Source organism: Cnephaeus nilssonii, assembly GCF_951640355.1.
Source record: "Cnephaeus nilssonii genome assembly, chromosome: 12".
Taxonomy (NCBI): Eukaryota; Metazoa; Chordata; class Mammalia; order Chiroptera; family Vespertilionidae; genus Cnephaeus; species Cnephaeus nilssonii.
Genome location: NC_137083.1, coordinates 41,478,909 through 41,502,100, shown reverse-complemented (window position 1 = coordinate 41,502,100; position 23,192 = coordinate 41,478,909).

The following is a 23,192-nucleotide window of genomic DNA, read 5'->3' as shown; positions in this document are numbered from 1 at the left end:
CCTTACCAAGTAACAAAAATCAAATGAGTCATTTAGCTGGAGAGCAGTTTTGCAAGAGAGATTGAGCAGTTCAAAATGGATGAATTCTTCAGGATTTTTCCTAGTGCAGAGTTCACCATCGTGGGGAGGAAGCTGTGCAACAAAAATGTGAAACTCAAGTAGTTGTTGAAAGGGCATGGTTGTCTGAGTAATAACATTCTCTAAATTGTGCCTTACACATTGGCATAATAATCTAAGGGAGTTATTAAGTGCTTATGGCACAGAAGTTGACACTTATGACATGAAGCTTATTGGCACAGAAGTTGACAATTTCTACATGCTTCAACACCTATTTATAATATTTAGTCATGTCTGCACTTTCACATGAATAGCCCTTTGATGTTCATTTTTTCCCCTTGTATAATGGGTCCCATATATTACAATGTTTTGATAGTGTTGTGTATATCAATAGTTCATTACTTTTTTGTTTATCCATTAATATGCCCGTGGACATCTGGGTTGTTCTATTAAGCTTATTATAAACAAAGTTTCTATGAACATTCAGGTAAAATTCTTTGTATGGACATGTACAGCCCTGGAAATCCAGAAACAGGATGTCTAATCATGAAGGTCTGATTCAGAAGGTGGATTGGCAAATTAAGCCTTTCTCAATGGGGGGTGAAGACAGAAAAAGAACATTCCTTGATGTCAATTGTTTGATTTTATTGAATAGTTATGGACCTAACCCTGTGAAAGGATTCAGATTTTTTTCAGTCTTTCTTCAGATTTAATTGAAAGCCCATTGTCTATATTCAATTCAACTTAACAAACATGGTATTGCATATCAGACATTGTGAGACGTATAACAAGAATAATTGCTTCCCAAAGATCACTTGTGATGAATACAATAGATCGACCCTCAAAATCAATTCACCTTCCTAATGATGCCTTATTTTTTTGAAGGTCATAAAACCTTCAAAAAAATAAGGATCAAGATCAGCATGGTTTAAAAACAAATAGAACCATAAAGAAAATATCAGAGTACCTCACAGTTAGTAAAGATAAGTAATGTTTCATGAAATTTTGTTCTTTTTATTTGTGCATGCTTACACTAGATTGTGATGCAATATTTGTTTCTTGTACTAGTAAACGAGGTGAAAATGTTTAAAAGACACTATTCTAATGTACCTTCCTGAACTGCAGCTGGAGTTCTAGACAGAACTTATGTTCAGCCAATCGGATGTTCTTGCATGAGTTTCAGAAGGTGTCATGGTTAATTTTATGTGTCAACTTGACTGGGCTATAGGATGCCCAGATATTTGGTTAAATATTATATTGGATGCTCTGTGAAGGTGTTTTGGATGAGATTAACATTTGAATCAGTAGATTACTTTCCCTGAGGTAGGTGGGCCTCATCCAATCAGGAGGGAATCCCTCCTACCTGGCTGCCTTCGAGCTGGGACATAGGTTTCTTTCTGCCTTCAGACTCAGACTGAAGCTTCAGCTCTATCTGGGATTCTTGCCTGCGGGCCTTCAGACTAGAACTGCTCCAGTAGCTCTTCTGGGTCTGCAGCTTGCCAGCTCACCCTGCAGATCTTGGAACTTGTCAGCCTTACAATCATGTGAGCCAATTCCTTATAATATATCTCTTTCTATATGGACATACATCTGTTTCTCTGGAGAATCTTAACCAATTCATAAGGTAAAAGGTGTATCACTTGGTTATACTGCTTTTTCTGGTAAGCACAATGCGATAGACAGAATTCTAAAAATAGCCCCCAAGGTTACATATTCTAATCCTGGGAACCTGGGAATAAGATGAGGTACCACTCCCCTGATTATGTTATGTTATATGGTTCAGTTGATCTTAAAATAAAGAGTTAATCTGTGTGGGCATAATCTTATCACTTAAGTCCACCTAAAAGCAGAGTTTTCTCTGGCTGGAGGCAGTAATGGAGGTCAAAGGAAATAGTGTGAAGGGGGTTCCACATGGGGGATCTTGTACCAGTTGTGGTGCTGTGAGAGGACCTGCAAGAAGGCCAGTGAAAAGAAATGTAAATAGCCTCCTGAAATTGAGAGTGATTCCTAACCAAAAGTCAGGTCACTAAGCATTTAGTCCTACAACTGCAAGAAGTTCAATTCTGCTAAACCTGAATGAACTTGGAAGTAACTTCTTCCCTAGAGCCTCCAGATAAGAACCCAGCCTGCTGACATCTTGACTTCCACCTGGTGAGACCCTAAGCAGAGAACCCAGTAGAGCCTACCTGGACTTTGGACCTACAGAATTGGGATAATAAATGGGTATTGTTTTAAGAGTTTGTGGTAATTTGTTACACAGCAAAGAAAACTCATGCACATGATTATGGAGATATGTTTTCATGTGGCAGCATTAGCAGAGATTCAGGGACTAGTAATTGGTGTCAAAAGGCAGGTTGTATGGAATGTGTTTGGGCTGGTGCAGACCTAGCAAGTAGAGTGGCTGTGGAGCCAACATTTCTAGTGGTGGCCTTCTTGTTTCCAGCTTTCCCACGGTGGCAAAGGCTGGGATTACTCTGTAGGACAATTCTGAAGTGTTTTCTTAGGATTCCAGGAGTGCAGCCTACACTCCACTTCTTCAGCCATTCTAATGATGTTTTGAGCACCAGTTTCTCATATTAGATCACTATTTAAAAATAAGATAATTTCTATTTATGCTAACAAACCTTGACCATTTTATCTCTAAATCTCTCCTACTCATTAAATACAATGACGTCTATCAACTTACTTAAATCCCAGAATTACCAACCACTTTTTACTCCATGAAAATTCCTCTTCTTTTGGTTTTGCCGACATCTCACTTGCTTGGTTTCTCTTATACATTTCCTCTACTAATTTTAATTCTATTTTGCTGATTCCTTTTCAGTTGACAAACATGTGTTGAGTATCTGTGTTGAAGACACTGTGTGTGCAAAGTACAGGGGCCTCATCAAGAAATGATAATGGGTCCTGTCTTCCTAGGACTTGCCAATATGTCAATAAATATCTACAGTGATGTGGTAATATCTATAATAGAGGTAGATAAAATTTACTCTGAAAGCCCAAAGAAGAAAACACATAACTCTCTGAGGCAGTCAGGGAGTGCTTCACAAAGATAATGGCACTTGAGGTGAGTCAGGAAGGATGAGTAGACATGTTTCAGATAGACTTAAAAAGAAGGATGGGCATTCTGGGCAGAAGGAACAGAGAGGGCAAAGGCATGGAAGTTTAGAAATGTGAAATATTAAAGGAGCAGCAAGGAGTTTGCTATGGCTGGATTTCTGGATGAAGATGGAGAATTGGTAGATAAATCAGATAAGTTAGGATTTGTATAGAAGGTCACATCTGGGTTGAATGTTAGATATAGAAATTATTGAAAATAGCTATCTTATTAAGATTCTTAACCTTTGATGACTACCCATTATATTAAAATTAAGTCTGAACTCCTTAGGTTGGTTAAAAAGGTTTTTCAGCCCTAACTGGTTTGGCTCAGTGGCTAGAGTGTCGGCAGCAGACCGAAGGGTCCTGGGTTTGATTTGGTCAAGGGTATATGCCCAGGTTGTGGGCTTGGTCCCCAGTAGGGAGCGTGCAGGAGGCAGCCAATCAATGATTCTCTCTCATCATTGATGTTTCTATCTTTCTCTCCCTCTCCCTGAAATCAATCCTATCTAATAAAAGAGTAATATGCAAATTGACCATACCTCCACAACACCCACAAGCCATGCCCACCATCCATGCCCACCAGCCAATCAGGAGCGAATATGCAAATAAATCCAACCAAGATGGCTGCGGCCACAGAGAGCAGGAGGGAGGCTTGGGTTTCCCCAGCAATGGAGGAAGCCAAGCTTTCCACCTGCCCTTGCCGGCCCAGGCCTCCACTCCAGGCTACAAAGTTTCAATGATAGAAGATAAATAAATCCCAACAAAAATGGCAGCAGCCACGGAGCTGGAGAGAGCAGGAGGCTTGGGTTGCCCCTGGAGATGGAGGAAGCCAAGCTTTCCGCCTTCCCTGGCTGGCCCAGGCCTCCACTCCAGGCTACAAAGTTTCAATTATAGAAGATAAATAAATCCCAGATACCAGGGCCTCCGCTTGGGTTGCCGGGGGGCGTGGCCGGCCTGTAAACCACCACAGGCTCCTCGCCCAGGCCAGCCCATGCCCCAAGGGAACCCCCACCCTCATTCGGGACACCCTTCAGGGCAAACCAGCTGGCCCCCACCCATGTACCAGGCCTCTATCCTATCTAATAAAAGAGTGATATGCAAATTGACCATCACTCCAACACACAAGATGGCTGCCCCCATGTGGTCAAAGATGACTGCCCTCATGTGGACACAAGATGGCCACCACGAGATGGCCAGCAGGAGAGGGCAGTTGGGAGGGACCAGGCCTGCAAGGGAGGGCAGTTGTGGGCAATCAGGCCAGCAGGGGAGGGCAGTTGGGAGGGACCAGGCCTGCAAGGGAGGGCAGTTGGGGGCAATCTAGCCTGCAGGGGAGGGCAGTTAGGGGTGACCAGGCCGGCAGAGGAGGGAAGTTGGGGGCGACTGGACCTGCAGGGAAGGGCAGTTGTGGGAGACCCAGGCCTGCAGGGGAGGGCAGTTAGGGGTGACCAGGCCTGCAGGGGAGGGCAGTTAGGGGCAATCATGCTGGCAGGGGAGTGGTTAGGGGGTGATCAGGCTGGCAGGCAGAAGCGGTTAGGGGCAATCAGGAAGGCAGGCAGGCAAGCAGTTGGGTGCCAGCAGTCCTGGATTGAGAGAGGGATGTCCGACTGCCCATTGGTAGGATCGGGCCTAAACGGGCAGTTGGACATCCCTCAAAGGGTCCCAGATTGGAGAGGGTGCAGGCTGGGCTGAGGGACACCCCTACCCCCCGTGCACAAATTTAGTGCACCGGGCCTCTAGTAAAAATATATATTTTTTAAAAAGGTTGTTCAGCACCTAACTCTTCAGTGCTACACATTCCAGTTTCATCTCCCTTTCAATCCATTCACTCATTCACTCATTAGTTTATTTAGTCAGAGAAGTGTGAAGGGATGTATCATGTATTATGTAGCAGAACTTTGACTTTTATTTTGTTGAGGTACAAAGTTATTTGAGTGGCATGATATAACTTACATTTTAAAAGAATCATCCCACCTATTGTCTGAAGGGTAGAATGGGAAAGGAAACAAGAGTATAAGCAAAGAGACAAATAATTAAGTTATTTTTAATAGTCCAGAAATGACTGTGGCTTGGACCAGGATGGAAGTGGTAAAGATGGTAAGGATTATGACTATGCATATATTTTAAAGGTGGGGATAATAATAGGATTTGCTGGTCCATTGAATGTAAGATATGAGAAAAAAGAAGAATCAATCATAACATCAAGATTTTTTACCTGAGCTACAGGACAGAGGTAGTTTCAATTTGTGTGTTAGAGATCATGGAAAGAATGGGTTTCAGGGGAAATATCTGGAGTCCCTCCCCACCACACACACCAGGTTTTTTTTGTGTGGGGGGGTTTTTTTGTTTTGTTTTTAACACGGCAATTTTGAGATGCATATCAGACATTCCCACTGCATTTTGAGTACGTAGTCAGATATAGACATTTGGATTTAAAGGAGAGATTCAGGTGGGACTCAGGTATGGTTTACTTATATTCAAAGCTATAAGATTGGATGAGATCACCTAGAGAGTGAGAATAAATGAGGAAGAAAAGAAGTGTAAGCACCAAGCCCTAATGGCACCAGATCTTAAAGTTCTGGCCGATGTAGAGGAACCAGCAAAGGAAACTGGAGGGAGTGGCCACTGAAGGAGGAGGAGCGATATTAGGAGGCATCAAGTACTGGAAGCCTAGTGGAAAACATGTTTTGCAAAGGGAGAGATCAAATGGATCAAGTGTTGATGGCAAGTTAAGTAGAATGAGGTAAATGAAATGAGCACTAGATTTTGAAATGTGGAGGTCATTGACACATATGAGAGCAGTTTTAGTAGCATTGGGAGAAAGCCTATTGGAGTGGGTTCAACAAGTAATCAGAGGAGAAGAACTGTAGACAGTGGGTAAGGTAATTTTTTCACTTTTTTTTTACAAAATGAAGAAGAAAAATGAGGCAGTGGTGGGGAGGGAAGGAAGTGGGATCAAGAAAGGGCTTTTATAAGATTTGAGAAATAATATCATTTTTGTATTTTCCATTTTGCAGATAGAAATGATGTTATGGGAGACTCAGAGAAAATTATTTGCAGCAATGTTCTTGAGAAGGCAAGATTGCCTCAAGTCTAGTGTCCAATGAAGAGTTGGCTCAGGGAGGGATTAACAGATCCTCTAACACTGGTGAGAGCAGAGGACATGGGAGTAGATGTAGGTGTGATGGTAGATATGGTGGCAGGTGGTTTTGCAAGTTCTCTTCTCACTGATTAAATTTGCTCAGAATAATAATAAAGCAGGTTATAAGATAAGAGTGAAGAAGGAGTTGGCAGCATTTGGAGGTTTGCAGAGAAAGAAGTTGTGAAGTACTAATGTAAGGGTATGTGTGAGTAGCCTTTGACCTCACTTGAGGACAGTGGCTCTGAAGAATCTGTGTGTGTTTTGCTCCAATCAGATTGGATATTGATATGGATGAGAGGTGAATTAAATTGACCTTCTTGCAGTTCTCCATTCCTTTATCTTTGCATGGGCTGTTGCATCTGGGGTGCCCTCTCTATCCTGTCTACCCATCTTTTTAACTTTTGGCTTAACTGGCAATTAGTTAATTAAGGCTATCAGGCAGAGTTAATTACTCCCTTCTTGAAACTATCATGGTACCATGTGCATCTTTCTATTGTCATAGGTGCCATATTATAATAATTTGCTTCCCTGTTTCCATAGTTAGCTTAGCCACTCTTTGAGGGTGCCAATTTAGTCATCTCAGTTTCTAGTATGGTGTTTTGGCCCATGGTTGGTATTCAGTAATTGCCTATTGAATTGTACAGAGAGAGTTGGTGGGTTGAAGAGGTAGTATCTACAGAAAGAAATATGGTGGCATTTAGAACCAGGTGTGGCTGCTCTACAAGGAGGGGGCGGATCCTGCCCATGAGGATGGGTAAAATCACTGCTTACTCAGCTCTAGTGGTGGAGTGAAATGGGGCGTGAGGCTGAAATGAAGCCATGTACATTGGGTCAGTAATACTTCTATAGAGTTTGCTTTGAGGATCAAAAAAGTTCATATATGTGGAAGAATTCTATAAATGAAAATGTCCTACAAGTGAAAGATATTATTTCTTACAATATTCTATAGCAAGATCATAGAAAGGTGAATTTGTGTATTTTACTAGAGTATAGGCTATATAACAAAGGAATAGAAGGATGAGTTAAAGATAAAAATAATAATTACAACTATAATCTTGTTGGCCTTTCTACTCTTAAAAGTCTCTGTGGAAGGAATCATCATGATCTCTTTCAGTTACAATATGTTCCAGTGCCTCTCATTGTCTCTGAGCCAAGAGACCTGATGTGACCTACTTTGCTCAGCCGGGTGGTGTTGTAGACAGACAGAAGAGCCAGCACATTCTGCAGGAAGCAGAGGATGAGGAGCCTGCTGCTCTGACTGGCCGATGTCACAATGCACAGAAAAGGCCAACCTTTCACAGAATTCCAGCATTCGAGGGAACTTTCTAACACATTGCCAATGTTAACAATCCAAAGCAATAAAGTATTTGATCCTTGATGCTGACAGGAAGTAGTTATTACTTGAACACAGGTTCTGACTTTGTTAGTTAATTATTCTTGTCTACTTGTCTTAGCTTTCCTTTAAGTTTTAAGTTTCTTAAGGGCAGGGATCATGTTTTAGACTTCATATCCTCTGCCCACACATGCCTACCACAGTATTTTATAGGTTCTTAATTACCATGTTACTGATTGGGTTGTTTTAGTAGGTGACAGGCAGCTTTCATGGTGACCAGGTACAGAGAGAGCATAAAGGAGAAAGTTAAGGATGGAGCTTTTTCTACTACATAAATCACACGTTGCTCAACCTAAAATCCTGGGAACGTAGGGTGTCCTGCATAAATGACCTAAACAGTGGGTTTATGACACTGTTATTCTACCCTTCTTCCCAACAATTTAAAGTATCATTCTGGCAGTTTATCTTCCTTTCATGTTCTAACTTCAAATAATTTAAAGCATTGCCTTTGTGCTACTTGGTCATGTGAGATTTAAATTCATAAAAGAAGAAACTCTAGAAAACACATAGCTCTTGTGTTTTGAGGTACGCCAAGAAGGGTGCTTATCTGCTGATTTTGTAGGCTTGGATGGGTTATGACATTATATTTCTGGGAGGATCTTCCAAGATGCAAATATATTTCTTGGGTAGAGTAGTATGTTAGTCCATTATCATCTAACGGGAAGCTCATCTTACTTCTAGTGGATCATATTAGTCACACTAAGGAATTAAAAACAGGACAGATTAGTTTTGATGAGAAAAGGCATCAGAACATTCTGGGAACATGGAGTGATGCCCACGGAAAAACAAAATAAGATCACAAAACTGGAAACTGAAATTAAGAGTCATCCCAGAAAGCAGAAGCAAACATAGAACAAAGATAAAGGCTGTCTTATCTGTAGATGTTGGAGAGTTTGTTCCAGTAAGGAGAAAACTCTTCAAATTAAGGGAGAGACTGGTCAGTATTCTACAGGTCCCTCATCACCACCACCAGACCATTACCTTTCAACTCTCATGCGGAAATCCTCTTCATCCTCCCTTGAAATTTCTGCTTCAACCCTCTTCACTCCATCTATTCAATTCTTGAGCACCACTCACTTTTCATTGAACTCTCTGGAACCCTATTCCTACTCTTCTTCTCACCTTGCTCCTGCTGCTATTATGGACAATTTCAGAGACTTAGTATAATTGATCCAACAAACATAGTGTTGGGGAGGAAGAAATTTTTGTCTACCCTTCTAGGTTCTTTTGGCTGGTCCAAGAATTAAATTACCATATCACAGATGAACAGAAGAAAATCTATTTTAATTTCATACAAATGCACATTTCACAAGAATATGGGGGGCCCAAGAACAAATTGGGCAGGTGAGGCTTATATGACATCTTGTGCTAAGGAGAAAGGGTAGTGGTTTGGGACTTTAAATGTGATGAAGGCAATTCACATGGTGATGGAAAAGCAAATGTTTGGTAAACAAATGTTTGCTTGGCCATTCAGAGACAAGAGGACACCAAGCAAACTGATATCTAGGCCCTGCTGAATATCCCCCACTACATCTATCTACATATTCTTTGTAGATATCTCTGGTGATAGCTATATTCTGGGATCAGACCCTTTCAAATATTTTAGACAGTTAAGAGTATGGTCAGAAGTTTTTCCTGAGTGTTTAGTCTCTTAAAAATAATCAACCTAATATAGTCCTTATGCCAAAGAGACACACTTTGGTGTAGCAAATATTTTCTCCCCAATGGTAGCTTCCATGTTCTCTAATGTTATGGCTCCCAAACGTTGACTATAGGCAACTAACTCCCAGGTGGCTTGTTAGTTATTATCATAACTAGAGGCCTGGTGCATGAAAATTCATGCACTGGAGAGGGGGTCCCTTAGCCTGGCCTGCCCCCTCTCACAGTCTGGGAGCCCTCAGGGGCGGGAGGCAACCTGGTGATCAGGGGAAGGCGATGCCCCCATCACACCTCCGCTGCTGCCACTGCCAGCAGCACAAGCCTCGGCCTGGTCCTGGTTACCTGAGCTTCGGGCTGGCCCTGGGCAGCTGGGCAGCCGCCATCCGAGGCTTGCCTGCACCTTGGGCCGGCTCTGGGTGCCGGGCAGCCGCCATCTGAGGCTTGCCTGTGCCTCGGGCCTGCCCTGTGTGGCTGGGGCTGAGGGGACTGGGGGACTCCGGAGGCAGGTGCCATGTGCCTGCCACCCTGGCGGGGCTAAGGGGACTGGGCACCACCATCTTGTGGCTGTGTGCGCTGCCACTTTCGAGGGCATGACAGTCAATTAGCATATTCCCTCCTTATTGGCACCACCATCGTTGTGAGGGTGTGATGGTCAATTAGCATATTCCCTCTTTAGTAGGATTGTTGAGAACACAAGCTCTAGATTAAAACTATTTGTGTATTTCCACTCTACCACCTTGAGCTGTGGGTCAAAGGCCAAATTTACTTCACCTTTTTGTGTTTTAATTTTTCCTCTCTCAAATGGGGATTATAACATAGTATGCAGAGTAAATAAATAAATATATTATGTAAAGAGCTTACAAAATTCTTGCAATGGGTATTCAGTAAATATTAAAAAGGCCTTAAAATATAAAAAGGCCTTAAAATATAAAAATAACTCCCTGTTTTCTCCTAGGACTTTAAAATTTCATTTTATTTTTTCATTATATAAAAAAATGTATAACATTCATAACAAATGTTACAACATATAAAAAGTATATAATATTATAACAATAATTAAAACATTTATGAGAAAAAGATGTTATAACTTCTTAAATAGTATCATTATTACTATTATTTGAACAATGCATTGCTTGGAAATGCCACCTTTGTCATATACTAAATTTGCATATGCATTTGAATCTACCTCTGGATTTTCTATCATGATTTACTCACTGAGCTTAATCACATTCGCTTTATAATATATTATACTTTATTATCTGGTAGAACTTGCTTAATTCATATGCTTCCTTTTCAGACATTATTTTCTGGTTAAGTTTGACTTTGATATTTATACAAAAATCTTAGAACCAGCTGCTCTGATGTTTGAAAATCAGTTATTTTACTGGGGTTGCAACAAATTTAATTATTTAGAGAGAATTAACATTTTTATAATATTAGCTTTTCCTATTCCAATGTAAGAAATAACTATTTATATTTAAGCTGTTTTTCTTTATAAATGTCTCTCATAAGAGTTTTAAAGTTTTCTGAAAGTCTTACTTATATAGTTCCTGCATATTTCTTGTTAAGTTTAGTTCTATTTTCCTTCCTACCTTTCTTCTTCCCTTCTTCCTTCTTTTCCTCTTCCTCCTGCTGGTAGGCCTCCTCCTTCTTTTCTTTCTTCTGTTATGATAAATGGCCAATTCTTTTATCATGTTTTCTAGTTACTTCTTATTTTTATAGCAAAACTATCAATGGACCCTTTGTGAGTATGAATCATGTAACTGGATCAGAAAAACAATGATAATATTTTAATCTCCTCTCATTGAAACTATGTATAACCACCATATGTTGGGAAAAGATAAACTGAGTCAGGAGAATACCTGTTTTAGAAGAGAGGCGCCAAAAGAGAGTAGCCTGCGGCAGCAAGTGGAGGGAAAGTAAATATGACTGAGAAAAGAGCTCACTGTGAGCAGAGATGAAAGTAATACCCCAAAGCAGGGTAATCTGAAATAGCACAAATAAAAAATAGTTGGATATATCAAAGCTGTAGACAGGCAAATTTATGATTTTTAAAAAAAGTAATTACTTTAAAACTAGATAAATGATGCCTTTTACTCAAGAGACAAACATAAAAATCAGAAGTTAATTATTTATAAAGCAGAACATTAATAGCATTAAGAGATAAATAATAAGGACTGGCTTCTTAAAAAATAAGCAAAATAAAATTATTAAAATCAAAACTAACTTTTTTAAAAAACAGAAGATTCAAAGAAAATTAGAAAAGTAAAAGGTGGTAACAAGTATAAAGCTTTTTATTATTAAAAAATTCTATATACCTATGCCAATAAAATAGAAAATGAATGATTGGGGGGAAAAATAAATGACTAAAATTGATTTTTAGAAAAAGTATTAAAAGAATGAAAGCTACTGAAGTCATTTTTTAAAACTAGTATACCTTGATACCAAAGAGGTGATAGATATGCCTCAGGAACCAAATTGCCTGGCTAGGATCTATTTAACCAACTCTTATTTAGTTCTTACTCAGTTCCAGGTATGGTTCTGAGCATTTTATAGGTAGTAATTCATGTAATTCTCCTAGCAACTTTATGAGGAAGAGTTAACTATTATCTCCATTTCACAGAGGAGCAAACTGAAGTTAAGGAACTGATCTGCTACCCAAGGTCACATAGGTGGCACTTGATGGCAGTGAGAGGTGACATGAAAAAGTGCCCCAAAGCATGTCCTCTAGTGCCAACCTACTCAAGTTGAAATCCTGACTCTCCCATGTCTTAGCTCTATTAGGAACAGCACAAATAAAAAATAGTTGGGCATGATTTTTAATCCTTTTGTGCTTCAGTCTCTATATGTATAAAAATGAGAAATAAATAAAATAATGATATAAAGAATTTACAATATATAAATAAAAGAATCAAATGAAATAATCATATAAGTAATTCAGAGCTCCTTTTCCTTTTCCAACACACTACGCCACTTCTTAGGATGTAGGAAGTAGTAATGGCACTTGAAATAAGTTAATGATTGTGTGGATGTTCATGACTCATTAAAATACTGATGTGAATGTTGATGTCGGGGGGGCGGGGGTGGGCATGGAAAATGAAATGAAAGGAACATGGCAAACATTCTTAAACAAGGTCATTTTATGATTACCATTATTATTATTATTACTAAAACAGGACAGAGTATACATGAGAAGACATCAGTCATATATACACACAAAATCTAATTTCCTTATACCCAAAATATTTTTTAAAATCCGTGAATTTAAGTATAATAAAAACTTTGGTTTTTCTTTTAATGATCTAAACAGTGTTTGAAGTCCGAAATATAAACATAAACTGAACTCAAAGCAATAAAGAAATTATGCCACATGGCCAAGTTGAGTTTAATTTAGGAATACAAGGAAGTTTTGTTCCTCACTTGAATATATCCAATAAGAATATATGTGTAATGCAATCTTCTCAATCGATAGCTGCAATACTATTTCTAAACTTAAAAACAAACTAACCAACCTCAGACATCTCAAAATAGCAGATCTGCCCTTGCCGGGTAGCTCAGTTGGTTGGAGCATCATTCTGTACACCAAAAACGTTGCAGGTTTCATTCCAGGTCAGGGCACATACCCAGGTTGCAGGTTTGATTCCTGGTTCAGGGTGCACATGGGAGGCAGCCAGTTGAGGTTTCTCTATCATATTGATGTTTCTCTCTCTCTCAAATTAATTAAAACACACCCCTGGATGAGGATTTTTAAAAAAGAATAGCAAATCTTTCCTAACCATGATAAGGAATATCTATATTAAAATAAGCAGCTAAAGACCTCCATAAGAATCACTTATGGGGAGTTTGTAAGACCTACTGTTTGTTGCCTGACAAATTAAATGAGAATCTCAATGGGTTGGGACTGTGGCACCAAAACAGAATAGCCAGTCTAGAAAAAAAAGCTAATTAAAATCAAGGGCTACCCTAGGATGCATACCATTTTTATATGACATTATTTTGGAGGTCCTGGTGCATACACTAAAGCATGAAACAAATCATAAATAAAAATATTGGTCAGGAGAAGACAAAATAATAATTTGCAACCAATGTGATTATAGAGTACTTGGAAAACTCCAGGAGAATCAAGTGAAATACTTAAAGAATTTTTAAGAGAATGTACTTATCTACAAAGGCAGATTTCCTATGTATCAACAACACAAGTTAGAGGATATGATAAATATTTCGTTTAGATTATAAGCACAGAGAAAATAGAACTAACAAAAAAGATGTGGAACCTAGTCCTGGCCAGTGTGGCTCAGTTTGTTGGGCATCATCTTGTGCACCAAAAGGTTGCTGGTTCGATTCCCCATCAGGGTACATGCTGGGGTTGTGGGCTCGATCCCCAGTAGGGAGTGTGCAGGAGGCAGCTGATCAATGTTCTGCTCTCAGATCGATGTTTCTCACTCTTGCTCTAAGAAGCCAATAAATTTTTTTAAATGTGGAACCTAAATAAAGGATATAATAAAATTTATATAGCCCGGATCTGTGGTTTTCAAACTATGCTTTTTAGACTCTCAGGTCAAAAGTGACAAAAAAGGACAAATGGGTCTGAGTAAGAGGACCACAGGTCCCTGTTCCTGCTCTAACTGAAGCAGCTCCATTTTCCTTGTTCTCATTGTTGGCCTTCTGCATAAGATTTTACTTGAAGAAACATTTTTTGGTGTGTGTGTGTGTGTGTGTGTGTGTGTGTGTGTGTGTGTTTGTGTGTGTGTGTGCACATGCGCGCATGTGTGTGTTTGCCACTGACAACTACTTCTAGGGCAGATAAAATGTTCCTTAAGAACATTCAGTTCCTTTTGATCTCCAAGGAAAAATTGCTCATTTATTTACTCATTCGGTCGCTTGTTCTGTGTTTATTGAATACCCACAATATACAAAAATTACCAACAATTGTTGTGCACCTACTAGGTTATATACCTTATGTAATTTCATTTAATCTCTGCAAACATCATGTGAGGAAGGTATTATCCCCATTATTTACAGATGAGGAAAAACATTCGAGTTAAGGAACTTGCCCAGGCTCTCACAAGTGGTGAGAGCTACAGCTGTAATTTGAAGTGTTTCAGATCGACTTCAGAGCTCCTTCCCCCTTCCTCCCCACCCCTCCCCCCAACATACCATACTACGTTTTGGCATGTGGGAAATAGCGATGACATTTGGAATAATGATAATGATTGTGAAGATGTTCCTGACCCATTGCAATACTGGTGGGGGTATTGATGTTGCAGGGTACAGAAAAGGAAGTGAAGGAGATGTTGATATTGGAGAGGGTGATATGTATGGGATGCGTATGATTTGGGTGGGAGCTGTTCTCAATGGTAACTCAGTCTTCTGTCAGTTAAGATGGAATGACAGGCACCAGAATTTGCCTGAATCAAATACCTTCTGTCAAGAAGAGAAAAAGACCTGACTATTGGGTCTGGAGAGTAGAGAACATATTTGAAATAACCTAGGGAGTGTTGTTAAAGGACAGAAAATGTGGGGTGAAGGACTCAGGTTGAAATGGAATCACCAGCAAAGATGGCCTGGGCAGAGCAGGGAGCTTGCCTAGAAACACACTTTCACCTATGGCAGTGCTCACAATTACTTTGCTCTTATATCTACTGCACGTGTGCCAATAGACCCTGCCCCTGGGCATAAATGGAAGCAATGGGGATGGTATAAAAGGCCATTCTGATCACTGATTGTATTAGTCTGAAATATTGAAATTAGTTAAGACATGCTTTGCATTATAAACACAAAGGCTCTTGCCACTTGAATAATGTCTTTTATTGTAAATAGTTACTGGCATGCACTTTGTGTGCCAGGGCCTGATCATTTTAAAATAAGCTGCCCACTTAAATTCTATATTCATAGAAGTCAGCAATTAAACTCCAGTTCGTAGTCGCTCTATCAATGCAGAGTACCCACAAGTATCCTAAGATCCTGCTTAAAGCAACAAGACCTCCCTGTCTTTACTACAATACAACACAGGGAAGTTATGGAACACATTTTCTGATGAAACAACAATAAGAAACAGAAAACATGATGTCAAAAGTTCTTATTGCTAATGAGACCAATCACCATTTCCGACGTGCATGAAGTTGAAATAAACACTATGAATAACTATAAGAATTAACACTCAGGGTAGAAGCAATCAGAGGTGATTAGATGATTTAGTTGGGTCCTAAGCAAGATGTCCTAATTTCAAAATTACTCATGTATTCCAAACAACAGAATACATGCTCATTCTATTTAAGAGGTAGTGATTCTTTCTACCCAAGTAATAAAGCACGTACACCCAAATTCTGGGCTGAAAATAGAAGATTATTAGCATTATAATTTATGTAAATGGATGCTCCAGTCATGTGAACATAATTGGTATCTCTGTCGTGTGCTAATTATAACATAAATGAATTATAAATAATCATGTGAGAGGACTTCATTTTTTTAACTGAAATCTTGTTTAAACTGTCTACTATTTTATAATATAAAATGTGAAAGGAATGACTCATATGTTCAAACACTTTTAAAATAAAAATTGTTTGGTGTTCTAAAAATTATATTTGTTAGGATTTGGTAGACATACGTTATATTTAAGACCTAGAGCAATAACTCCCAATCTTATTGGCACTTATTGAGTATGTTTGTCTTGGGGCAGTCTTTGGGAGGGAGAACGGGTATAAAGTTCTCAAATTGAGTGCATCAAATCACCTGGACTATATGGTGCAGTATACAGATCTTGTAACATAGAAACCCACATCTAAAACCTGTATGTTCATGTTGACCTCTGTCACCCCAATAAATTTAATAAAATAAAAAGCTTTTAAAAATCACCTGAAGGGCCTGGCTAGTGTGGCTCAGTGGTTGAGTATCGACCTGAGAACTGGGAGGTCAATTCCCTGTCAGGGCACATGCCTGTGTTGCCTGCTCGGTCCCCCGTGGGGGGCATGCAGGAGGCAGCCTATTCTATTTCTCTCTCCCTCTCCCTTCCTCTCTGAAATCAATAAAAAATAAAATAAATCATGTGGAGGGCTTGTTAAACACAGAGTAGAGTGCTGGACTCCAAGAGGTCCTGATCTGCTGGTCTGAGCTGGGCCCAATGATTTGCATTTCTAACAAGGACCAGGTGATGCAGATGCAATTAGCTCCAGCACCACACTTTTTAAAAAGGATGGATGCCGCCTCAGCCGCTGGGGACTGGGGAAATGACTGGACTCGGCAGCTTTTCAGGCCTCTCTTCGGATGGTGAGTGGATGCAGCCTGTGTGGCGGTTATGTCCTGTGTCAGGGTCCTTGCCAAGCAAGGACTCCTTTTGTGCTTGTTTATTCGCTTGTTGCTTGCCTACTTCAGCCTGAGCCAGCACAGGCCCCCGTTTAAACATTCTAAGAGCTTTTTGCTTTTCAATCCAGCACCAGGCCAACATGGGCAAGTTTCTTTAGTTCCCCTTTCCCAGTGGACAGAAGGTTTTCTAGCCCCCTCTTTCCACCGAAGTATCCCCAGGGGCTCTATCTTTAGGTGGCTTGCCTGTGTTTTGTTTTGTGTGCATTCTGCTCTTTGTTACTACTTTCATTTGCAGTTTGTTACCTAATTTTCAACATGGATGCTTCCATATTGATTTTTAGCTTTGCTTTTTCCTAATACAAGCATTCAAGGCCCAACTTTCTACCTGGAATGAGCTCAAGACTTAGTCTTCCTTTCCAAAGTGGCTATTAAAGTCCAAATTCCTTGTTTGGGAAGGTCAAGCAACACCCTAGGACAGTCAAGGCCGTTAAGGCTTGCTGACACCCCGGCCTTTGGCTCTTCTCCGTTGTTGTTTTCCCCTCGGGAATTCCTACTCTTTCTCGCCAACTCAGATATGCATTTACAGGTCTGCTTGTCATATTTTATGAATCATTTACAGGTGTTTTGCAGTAAGTGGCTTTTCAGGATTCGATTCTGTCATATCACTAAAATGAGAATACCTATAAAGTCTTTAGCTCAGTGCCTGCCAGATAAGTTCTTTGTAAATATTTGCTGTTATTACTGTTAGCATAATCTTCAGGGGTCCTCAAACTTTTTAAACAGGGGGCCAGTTCACTGTCCCTCAGACCGTTGGAGGGCCGGACTATAGTTTAAAAAAAACTATGAACAAATTCCTATGCACACTGCACATATCTTATTTTGAAGTAAAAAAAACAAAACGGCAAAAACACCCGCATGTGGCCCGCGGGCCGTAGTTTGAGGATGCCTGATCTAGGTCCTAGAGTGGCAGAGGTGAGAAATGGAGTGCTATAGGAAGAAAATCCTGCCAGAAATCGTGATAGAAACAGGAGAAATATAGCAAATTCTAACTTTAACAAGATTGTGATAACTGATATACTGTATATCGCATGCTTTCTGAATAGACCAAGAAAACTGGTAGCATCAAGAGAAAATTCTTGAACAGAAGTCCCAGAATCAAATTCAGGACTACCCTATAGAGCTGCTAGGGCCCAGTGGGCACAATGCCAGGGACACCATTGGTGGGCCAAGGAGTCACAGTGACTGTGACCAGACTGAAGATACACCCTTCCAAGGTTTGCATTTTGGCAAAGTGAAAAACAAAGCCAGAATGTATAAACGAGCTAGACACTTTTTAAGGCAGTAATTAGGAGTGTCCTTGCTGCCTCACAGGTGCACACCCTGTGTTAAAAACAAATGAATAGCTGAGAAGGAATGCTTGAGTGTAGCTTTCTGTCTGTTTCCTACTGGCCTTGTTCTCAGAGGCCCCTCCCGGCACAGGCAAAGGGCGAGGGAGGAGGGAGGGGAGAGGGGACCCCGATGAATCAGGTGAGTAAAACCAAGTCATATTCAGTTTGAGACTTGTTTGAGAAGAAAAGTTAAGTACTAGATTCCCAACAGCTGTGCCATTTGGTTCCTTGCTGGCTCTTCCCTCCCCCCCCCCCCCCCCCCCCCCGGGATGTTCTTTTCTACTCTCTCTTTCCTCTTCTGTGTCTTTCCTCTCCTCTGTTGTCCCTTCTCTGTTCCCACACTTTCTCCTGCCACCAGCCGTGAGCCAGCCGCTACCCGCACCGCACCACGTCATGCAGCAGAGAGTTCTCTTCAGTTCTGGCTGGGTTTTGAGATGGAGGGCCTGGTGTTCAGAAGGGCTGGTGGGAGGGAGGCAGGCCCTCACCTCTAGAAATGGAGTGTCATGTCACGAGAATGCTAAGTGGGGACTGTTCACCTCATATGAAAGCTAGTTATCAGGATGAGAACCCAAACCAGGTTAGAGCAGCAAGAACGAGGAAGCTAATTGCTCCAGCTGCTGCGCACAGGCTCCCTAGGGCACAGAATTGTCCCCTAGTGGAGAGCAGTGATGGCCAGGAGGGAGGGGTGCAGAGCTGGGGACTGGCAAGCCATTCCCAGAGCTCGGTGGCTGTGGCCCCGGTGACGCAAGGATGCAGAGGCCTCGGTTCCTTCCCCCTGGAGCACCGCCTCTAACCCAGCGTCAGAGGAAGCTGTGGAGGGGAGGGCGAGTTCAGTGTAGCTGCACTGCGGTTCACCTCACTTCGGCTTTGGATCACCTTGGGAAATACGTGTCTCTCTTTCCAGGGAACGTTAATGTAAAGTCTTTCAGAAAGACACAGCTTTTCCTCAAAATCAGAGAAGAGCCGGCAATCACAGGGCCATTTCTGAAGTAGGTAAGAGGAGAGAGGCACGTGTTCCAAATCCAATGGGCATTTGCTGAAGGGCCAGCAAAGGGGAACAGAAAAAAATAGTACCCTGTTTATTGCGCTTCACAGATGTTGGATTTTTTTTACAAATTGAAGGCAAGACTCGCCACCAGCAGAAAGATTACAACTTGCTTTATTGTGATGCTCGCTTATTGTGGTGGTCTGGAACCAAACTGCAATCTCTCTGAGGTATGCCTGCAAAATGTGCATGAAATGGGTGGGCCTTAAGATGCTGGACCTGGCCTGAGCAGGCCAGATTGCTCCGTGGTATCTTTCTTTGTGGAGTTGATATCTTGCTCTGTGAGGTACTGAGCAGAGCCAGTGGGTGAGGCAGTTAGGAAACCCAGGCTTGGGGCTCCTTGTGACCTTATAAACACAGAGGCCAACCCAGGAGACATCCCACAGAGGAGCATGGTCATCTTACATCTCACATCTTGGGATAAGGGGTGGTTTCACAGTTGCCTTACAAGTAAAATAGCCTCTTCACATGCCTGTCCAAGCACTGCTTTTTTAAAAAAAAATGTTTTATTGACTTCAGAGAGGAAGAAAGAGAAACATCAGTGATGATGCATGCCCCACCCCCCCTTGGTGATTGACCCCACAAACTGGGCATGTGCCCTGACCAGGAATCAAACCATGACCTACTGGTTCATAGGTCGATGCTCAACCACTGAGCCACATAGGTCGAGCCAACCACTGCTTCTTGGTAACTTTCTTGTCTTTTTCAGGAGTTAATGGGAGTCTGAGAAAAGGGCTGGGGCAGGTGCTGAGGTTCCTAGTAATTCTGTTCCAACCTTTTGAAGTCATAATGGTGGCACATGGACTCTACAGACATGAAGGAGAAAGAGAAGGAAACATGTAGACATGCCAACCAAGGATTCTGATCAATATAAATGGAAATGGAGGCTTTTAAATGATGAGGAAGGTATTCAGGCTCTAAAGATAGTACTCATCAACAAAGCAATCAGATTACAAATTGGTTTATTGTTAAGCTATACTCAGAGCAATTGGAATTAGAGAATTTTACAGTGAGCCATATATATCATCGTTTTTGTCCACAATAACTGCCATTTACAGATTTTACTGTGAACTCAGCCTCTTATGCAAACTATTTAATTCTCACTTTTCTATGAACAAGGCATTGCTATTAACCCCAATTTTATAAATGAGGAAACTGAGGTCCAAAATGGTGAAATAACTTGTCCAAGGTCATGCACAGTTTGTATTCAGAGCTCTAACCCAGTTCTAAATTTGCCACCTAAGTTTTAACCTCAATGCTAAACCATCTCACAGCAGACTTGGCAGGTGGAGACTAATAGCTACATTTCACAGGGCAGGAGATTTTGGTTTATAGTAAGTTTATATGAAATTGCTGATTTTATTATTTTTTACTTGTAAAAATGACAATGTTATATTCTACAACCTAAGTGAATTAACCAAGATTATTTTAAGTAATGTGTCCTCCTAAGGTCCTAAACCCACACTCTTTCAACTACTCCACTCAATCTGGGAGTAAATGTCTAATCTATATATATAAAAGCCTAAGTGACCATTCAACTGGAAGCTATGATGCACACTGATACCAGGGGGCAGACGCTCAACTCACAGGCATGGAAACATGGAACAGACTGATGAATCTCAGAGGGAAGGGGGAAGGATTCATGCACCTGTGGGGTCCCTCAGCCTGGCCTGCACCCTCTTGCAATCCGGGACCCATTAGGGAATGTTGGATTGCTGGTTTTGGCCCAATCCCCACAGGCCAGGCCGAGGGACCCCACCAGTGCATGAATCCGGGCCTCTAGTTTACTCGTAAATGACTAGAGGTTACCACCCTTTGGGGTCTCACCACTTTGTGGAAATGTTGTGTTGGGACAAAGATACAGGGTGCAACTTATAAAAAGTACCTCAATGAAAGTGTTTAGGTGAGTTCTATGAGATTGTAGAGAACAAAGACCTGGAGAGGTCAGGAAAGGCTTCCAGCCCACATTCCTGATTGAGAGAGAGCAGCTCGTGCAGTTCGTGAAGTGAGGAAGAACTGTGCTTTCAGGGAACAAGTAGTTGGGCTTGGCTAGAGCTTTGGCCTTTGATTGGGGAGTGAGGGAATATCGTAGGGACACATCACAAAGTGCCTGGGAATATTACAAAGGATTTTTTAATCCTAGTGATGTAGGCCTTCTGGGGTTCAGGGACCTGAGGCTTTGGGACCCACTGTGGGTTCTTGGCTTTGATCAGGAAAGAGTTTAAACTTGAGCCAGCATAGAGTTTAAAGTGAAAGAGAGTTTATTAGTGAAGGAGTGAGACAGAGAGTGGCTACCCTACAGACAGAGCAGCACTTCCCTAGTGGGATTTAATTCTTTTATTAAGACCCATTTAATTGAGGGGCAAGGCATTCAGTAAGGGAAAGAAATATCCAGGATACTTCCAAGAAAGGGGTGGAGGTTTCTCTGAAGAGCTCCAAGGCCATTTTGTGTCCTTACATGGGCTTTCCATTTCCATTGGTGGCGTGGGGTGTTTGGTTTCATATGCTAATGTATTACAATGCATGTACATTGAGGCTAGGGGTTACCCGGAAGATGAAATTAGTTGCCATGTTGGATTGAGCTGTTCTCTGCTGGCTCTAAGACATAAATCCTTGGGGGTTGGTCTTACTATCTCCTTGACAGTTCCTGTAGCCCTTATTAGTTACAGCCCTTTTGCCACATAACCCTATCTCACTACAGAGCAGCATTTAATTATTTTAAGCACTGAAGTGACACAATCAGATTTGAGCTTAGAAGACCCTCCCTGTACGTGTGTGCAGGCTCCATTGGAGGGGCATGCCTAAGGGACTAATTATGAGAAATTCAGACAAGACATGATGCCTGCCTGCCCTCAGTCTCAGTGGGGACAAAAGGCGGGAGTGATTTGGACTATTTAGGTGGTAGAATTGACAAGCCATGGTGACTGATTTGGAAGGAAGGGGCATTCTGCAAATGATGAATGTATTTGGAATCTACAAATAGATTCTCAGCCTTAACCAAGTTTTTAAAAGCTCACTCAAACTTCTAGATGGAAGGATGAATCTCCTACAAGAAAGAGTCCCAGGCAATAAAGAGCTATCCCCCCTTGTTTAAAAAAGATGGAAACAAGAGATGAGTATTCTAAACTGGAGACTGGTCACCAGGGGAAGTCTCCCCACTCATAACGGGGCTGACATTCTGGGGTATTTATTGCTCTGACAAAGTGCCCAACATCCATTTGGATTGTTAACTGCCATGCTTTGTGTTGTCAAATAGTATGAGCATCACCCTTGCTTTTTCCAAGGAGACAATCCAACTCACCTATATTATTGCTGTGAGAAATGCTACTCAGAATGTTACTCAATGGAGAACATATTTTTGAATGAATGTCCCTATATCCTTGGGATAAAAGGAAGACTAGGCACCAGAATCTAAGGGCAGGGCTTTTGGCTAGTATTTAATGCCAAGGGGAAAAGAGGGAAGTTAAGAAATATCTTATTTGGTTACTGAAGGAGAAGGCAGGTCTAGCTCTGCTGGAAGCAGCCTGGATCTTACACCGTGTATCTCAGTTGCTATGAGCCCTCTGTGTAGCTTAGTCATTCTGGATCTATGCAAATTGTTCCCATTCTTGAACCTTGTGGTAGTGTCTATAGTATTACAGCCTCCCACAGGAAGTGGCAGGAGAGGTTATGAACATATTTGTCCTGCTGACCATGACTTTAGTAATACTCAATAGAAAAAGTAATTTTGTTCATAGCCAAAGGAAAGTTCTGGGACCTTCTTGTGATCGAAGTCGAGTCAAAATTCAACCTCTCAAAAGAAACTTAGTCTGCTTATGATATTTGTAAAAAAAAGGCTACCTAGCCCTTGCCTGTTGGAAAGTGAGTTAAAAGGAGGCTATGTTATCATTAGGCATGCCCTTTGGCCAGCTGGCAAAGTCAATTTCTGAAGAGTTGACTAAAAAAGAAGTGAAGCCCATTTAAAACTAGTCCTTTCAAACCTTGATTTCTCTTCCCCATGTGGTCTATATAGCCTAACATGGATTTTCAGAGGGCTTGAAAATATGAAGGAGGCTTGTTAATCAACTCTCCCAAGCAGCTGAGTGAAAATGTTTCTAAGGCTGGGAAGAT